Here is a 5964-nt window from a genome sequence, read left to right on the forward strand (position 1 = left end):
AAGACACTGGCTGGATTTAGGTTCACTATAACAACTACACGTCTGTAGACAATTGTATTGGTTCCATATTTTGCAATAATTCCATTTGAATAATGCTATCTGGGCAACCAGTAATTGCCTGCCAGATGTGTTTCAAGTCTGTAAGCTACAGCCTAGAGATGACAAGAAATATCACATTCTGTATTACATTATTCACTAAACATCTATTTATCTATCTGACTATCTATCTGTAGGTAGGGTACACCCCTTGTATGTGCTTTAGTTCATATTGGGATGGTAGCTTGAAGTGTTCCAGCTATCATCAAATTAATGTCAGATTTGATTTTTTGTAGCAGGTTAGGAGAATTAAYGTAGCAGGTTAGGAGAATTAACGTAGCAGTTATGGGGAATTAACGTAGCAGGTTAGGAGAATTAACGTAGCAGCGTTAGGAGAATAACGTAGAGTTAGGAGAATTAACGTAGCAAGTTAGGAGAATTAACATAGCAGGTTAGGAGAATTAACTAAGCAAGGTTAGGGGGAATTAACGTAGCAGTTTGGGGAATTCACGTAGCAGGTTAGGAGAATTAATGTAGCAGGTTAGGAGAATTAACGTAGCAGTTAGGAGAATACCGTAGAGGTTAGGAGAATAACGTAGCATAGGAGAATTAACGTAGCAGGTTAGGAGAATAACGTAAGTAGGATAACTAGCAGGTTAGGAATTAACGTAGCAGGTTGGGAATACGTAGCAGGTAGGAATGACTCAGGTTAGGGAATTAATGTACAGGTTAGGGAATCAGGAGATTAACGTAGCAGGTTAGGATAAATTAACGTAGCAGGTTAGGAGAATTAACGTAGCAGGTTAGGGAATTAAGTAGCAGGTTAGGAGAATTAACGTAGCAGTTGGGAATTAACAGTAGCAGGTTAGGGAATTAACGTAGCAGGTTAGGAGAATAAAGCAGGTAGGGGAATTAACGTAGCCAGGTTAGGAATTAACGTAGCAGGTTAGGGGAATAACGTAGCAGTTAGAATAATGTAGCAGGTTAGGAAATTAACGTAGCAGGTTAGGAGAATAATGTAGCAGGTTAGGCGAATTAACGTAGCAGGTTAGGAAATTAACGTAGCAGTTAGGGGAATTAACGTAGCAGGTAGGGGGAATTAATTAGCAGTTAGGAAGAAATAGATGTAGCAGGTTAGGGGAATTAATGTAAGCAGTAGGAGAATTAACGTAGCAGGCAGGAATTAACGTAGCAGGTTAGGAATTAATGTAGCAGGTTAGGGGAATTAACGTAAGCAGGTTAGGGGAATTAACGTAGCAGGTTAGGAGAATTAATGTAGCAGGTTAGGGGAATTAACGTAGCAGGTTAGGGAATTAACGTAGCAGGTTAGGAATTAACGTAGCAGTTAGAGAATTAACATAGCAGTTAGGAGAATTAACGATACAGGTTAGGGAATTAATGTAGCAGGTTAGGATAATTAACGTAGCAGTTAGGGAATTAACGTAGCAGGTAGGGAATTAACGTAGAGTTAGGAGGAATTAACGTAGCAGGTTAGAGAATTAACGTAGCAGGTTAGGAGAATTAACGTAGCAGGTTAGGGAATAACGTAGCAGGTTAGAGAATTAACGTAGCAGTGGTTGGGGGAATTAACGTAGCAGGTTAGGGAATAACGTAGCAGTTAGGAGAATTAAACGTAGCAGGTTAGGAGAATAACGTAGCAGGTTAGGAGATTAACGTAGCAGGTTAGGAATTAATGTTAGCAGGTTAGGATAATTAACGTAGCAGTTACAGGGAATAACGACAGGTTAGGGAATAACGTAGCAGGTTAGGGAATTAACGTAGCAGGTTAGAGAATTAGTGTAGCAGTTAGGGAATAAAATAACGTAGCAGGTTAGGGAATTAACGTAGAGGTTAGGAAGAAGTTAAAAATGTAGCAGTTAGGAAAACGTAGCAGGTTAGGAGAATTAATGTAGCAGGTTAGGAATAAGTAGGAGTTAGGGAATAACTTAGCAGGTAGGGGAATTTAAACTTAGCAGGTTAGGGAATTAATGTAGCAGGTAGGAGAATTAATGTAGCAGTTAGGGAATTAAGTAGCATAGGAGATTAACTAGCAGGTTAGAGAATTAACGTAGCAGGTTAGGAAATTAACGTAGCAGTTTGGAGAATTAACGAGCAGTTAGGGAATTAATGAGCAGGTTAGGAAATAAGTAGCAGGTTAGGAATTAAGTGAGCAGTCAGGAGAATTAACGTAAGCAGGTGAGGAGAATTAACGTAGCAGGTAGGAGAATTAACGTAGCAGGTAGGGAATTAACGTAAGCAGGTTAGGAGAATTAACGTAGCAGGTTTGGGAATAACGTAGCAGGTTAGAGAATTAATGTAGCAGGTTTTGGAGAATAACGTAGCAGGTTTGGAGAATTAACGTAGCAGTTAAGAATTAACCGTAGCAGGTTAGGAGAATTAACGTACAGGTTAGGAGAATTAAACGTAGCAGGTTAGGAGAATTAACGTGGCAGGTTAGGGGAAGTAATCGTAGCAGTTAGGAATAACGTAGCAGGTTAGAATTAACGTAGCAGGTTAGGAGAATTAACGTAGCAGTTAGGAGAATTAACGTAGCAGTTAGGGGAATTAACGTAGCAGGTTAGGGGAATTAACGTAGCAGGTTAGGGAATTAACGTAGCAGGTTAGGAGAATTAACGTAGCATGTTTGGGAATTAGGTTAAGGTCAATAAAAAGGTTATGGTTAGCTAAAATGCAAAAAAGATCAACTTGTGAAGTCAAAATGACAAAAGCTTGATTACTTCTAGCCATGACCTTCATATTGGGATGGGGATAAAAGTAGCCTATATCTTTTTACAACTGGACGACGGGATGTGAAGAAATGCAAATTCAGCGGATGTACATACTGTACACAGGCCACAGCACTGCATCACCCGAAAAACAACGACCAAGAATAAAATGTTGACTTGAGCCACAGGTGTTATTGAAAGTGATTGCCACCGGCGACATTAAAGCCCCAAAAAAGGAACACAGCTCTTCCCAATTGCACTCTCACAATAAATGTTATGGAATATGCATAAGATAAGTTGTGTTGGACATTTATATAGGACCACTGAATAACCAAACACGCCAAGTAAATTGTGTATTAGACTAGTTCTGACATCTGTGATTGATCTCTTATGCATAACCCTTCAAGCTTTAATAATGCTCTATGTAGACCAGTGCAGGCTGCAGAGGGGAGGACGGCTGATAATAAAGACTAGAACGGAGCGATTGGAATGGCATCGGACACATGGAAACCATGGAAACCATGTGTTGGATGTACTTGATTGAATGTACCATTCCACCTATTCCACTCCAGCCAATTACCACGAGCCCATCCTCCCCAATTAAGGTGCCAACAACCTCATGTGATGTAGATTTAATGTCATATTTATGATCCTCTGGGTGTAATGTGATCATATCAAATAACCTACAGAATGATGCCAATTTAACTACAGTTCCTCTTACCATCTCAACACAGGGAACCATTTTCAAGATTTACATTTTTTTTCACTGTCTTCAACACTTCAAATGTTGGTCCTCTGCAGTTTACTATGGTCTACAAGTTATATGGCTAGCTGCTGAAAATGTATGTTAAAGTGATCCCAAAACAGAGCTGGTGTTTCTACTTCCTGCTGTCATCTTACAGGAGGTCCTTCTTCAAGTTCCATCCACCATTGGATGGCACCCACAGTAAGGCTACTGTCCTCTGCAGTCAGAAGATCCACAAGGACCATGTCTGCTCCTGGAATTACGACATCCCCACACCAGAGGTTATGTAGAGCGACAGAGGGACCGACAGACAGTCGCCCGAGGTAAACCCACAGTTACTAATGAGATGAGCAGAGAGTGCGGGGTGGGGAGCAGGGTTGGGCTCGGTGTGTCTCTTGTCCGCCCTTCCAGGCCATTTGTTGACTCAGATGTGGTGAGTAAACAGGGCGAGGCCCTTCGTATGGTGTGGGCCCTTCATTCTCATGGAACCTGCCTAGTCTGTCTGCCAGCCTGCCTGCACAGTGCACCCAGTGGATTAGGTGTAATGCTGGCCTAGTGGGCGTAGCGCCTCTGGTCTACCCTGACGGGAGGTGATGGATTAGGGATTTTTGAGGGCCGCWGGCAGCCCGAGGGGCCTTGCGGGGGCCAAGGACGCACAGAGCCAGGAGGGCCACCCAATCCCTGGGCTCAGTAACGCGTTGACAAGGGATTATCATGTTTGTCGTGTTGGTACCGTAGCCGTGGTCTGGGGAAGTGCTGGGGTCAGGAAGTGTGCAGTGGTCCTCTGCTCTGGGTGGACCAGTATCCTGCAGAGAGATGGGTACGATACAGTACAGGAAGTTACAGTATGTCAGTGGGTCTAGTGTAGGACCCTAGGTAGGGTTGTAGTGTAGGACCCTAGGTAGGGTTGTAGTGTAGGGCCCTAAGTAGGTTGGGTTGTAGTGTAGGTTCCTAGGTAGGTAGGGTTGTAGTGTAGGGTCCTAGGAAATGTTGTAGTGTAAGGCCCTAGGTAGGTAGGGATGTACTATAGGACCCTAGGTAGGGTTGTAGTGTAGGGTCTTAGGAAGGTAGGGTTGTAGTGTAGGATCCTAGGTAGGTAGGGTTGTAGTGTAGGGCCCGAGGTAGKGYTGTAGTMTAGGGTCCTAGGWAGGTAGGGTTGTAGTGTAKGACCCTAGGTAGTGTTGTAGTGTAGGACCCTAGGTGTGTAGGGCCCGAGGTAGGGTTGTAGTTTAGGGTAATAGGAAGTTAGGGTTGTAGTGTAGTGTCCTAGGTAGTGCTGTAGTCTAGGGACCTAGGTAGGTAGGGTTGTAGTGTAGGGCCCTATGTAGTGCTKTAGTCTAGGGTCCTAGGTAGGTAGGGTTGTAGTCTAGGACCCTAGGTAGGGTGAAAGCTGAACTACTTGTAGTCAGATGAATCACGGCTAGGAATGTTGACTAGAAGACATGGGGGATTCTGGGTGTTGTTCTGGCAGTAATGGACCAAAACTTGTATGCTGTAGGAATAACTCCATTCAAGTGAAAATCTTCAGTCATTGGTGGGCGTTGACATCCATTTAGGCGTATCTAAAGTTAGGACTCTGACCCAGCAGCAGCAAGACGTTTCATTTCATATTAGAGACACCCGTCATGGAAACCGCAGCGGCACATTTGCCTGAATCCCACTCCCAGAATGCTCTGTGTCTATTTTATGGGTTTCTTTGAAATTTGTCCGGCCCCTACCTCAATTTTACATCTCCTAGGATACGTCCCAAATAGTGCCCTATTCTGTATACAGTGCACTAAAATATGTTATGACCTACTCTTAGTTCAGTCGCCTCACTGTGTTGTGTTATAACCTACTCTTAGATCAGTCAACTCACTGTGTTGTGTTATGACCTACTCTTAGATCAGTCAACTCACTGTGTTTGTGTTATGACCTACTCTTATTCAGCAACTCACTGTGTTGTGTTATAACCTACTCTTAGATCAGTCAACTCACTGTGTGTTGTTATAACCTACTCTAGAGTCAGTCAACTCACTGTTGTGTGTTATGACCTACTCTAGTTCAGTCAACTCATGTGTTGTGTTATGACCTATCTCTTAGTTCAGTCAACCACTGTGTTGTGTTATACCTACTCTTAGTTCAGTCAACTCACTGTGTTGTGTTATGACTACTCTATGTTCAGTCAACTCACTGTGTTGTGTTATGATACTCTTAGTTAGTCATCACTGTGTATGTGTTATGACACTCTTAGTTCAGTCAACTCACTGTGTTGTGTTATGACCTCTACCTTAGTTCAGTCAACTCACTGTGTTTGTTATGACCTACTCTTAGATCAGTCAACTCACTGTGTTGTGTTATGACCTACTCTTAGTTAGTCGCCTCACTGTGTTCTGTTATGACCTACTCTTAGTTCAGTCAACTCACTGTGTTGTGTTATGACTACTCTTAGATCAGTCAACTCACTTGTGTTGTGTT

At 42.9% G+C, this 5964-nt stretch overlaps 1 long non-coding RNA gene across 1 annotated transcript; it reads left to right on the top strand.

Moving 5' to 3' along the window:
* Window positions 1-330: 330 nt before the first annotated feature.
* On the top strand, window positions 331-2326 carry LOC139023063 (uncharacterized). The gene is made up of 3 exons (XR_011474206.1): window positions 331-378; window positions 467-510; window positions 2297-2326. It is a non-coding gene; the product is annotated as an uncharacterized lncRNA (long non-coding RNA).
* The last annotated feature ends 3638 nt before the right edge of the window (window positions 2327-5964 follow it).

The sequence above is a fragment of the Salvelinus sp. IW2-2015 genome, linkage group LG26 (assembly GCF_002910315.2).
Source record: "Salvelinus sp. IW2-2015 linkage group LG26, ASM291031v2, whole genome shotgun sequence".
NCBI classification, from domain to species: Eukaryota; Metazoa; Chordata; class Actinopteri; order Salmoniformes; family Salmonidae; genus Salvelinus; species Salvelinus sp. IW2-2015.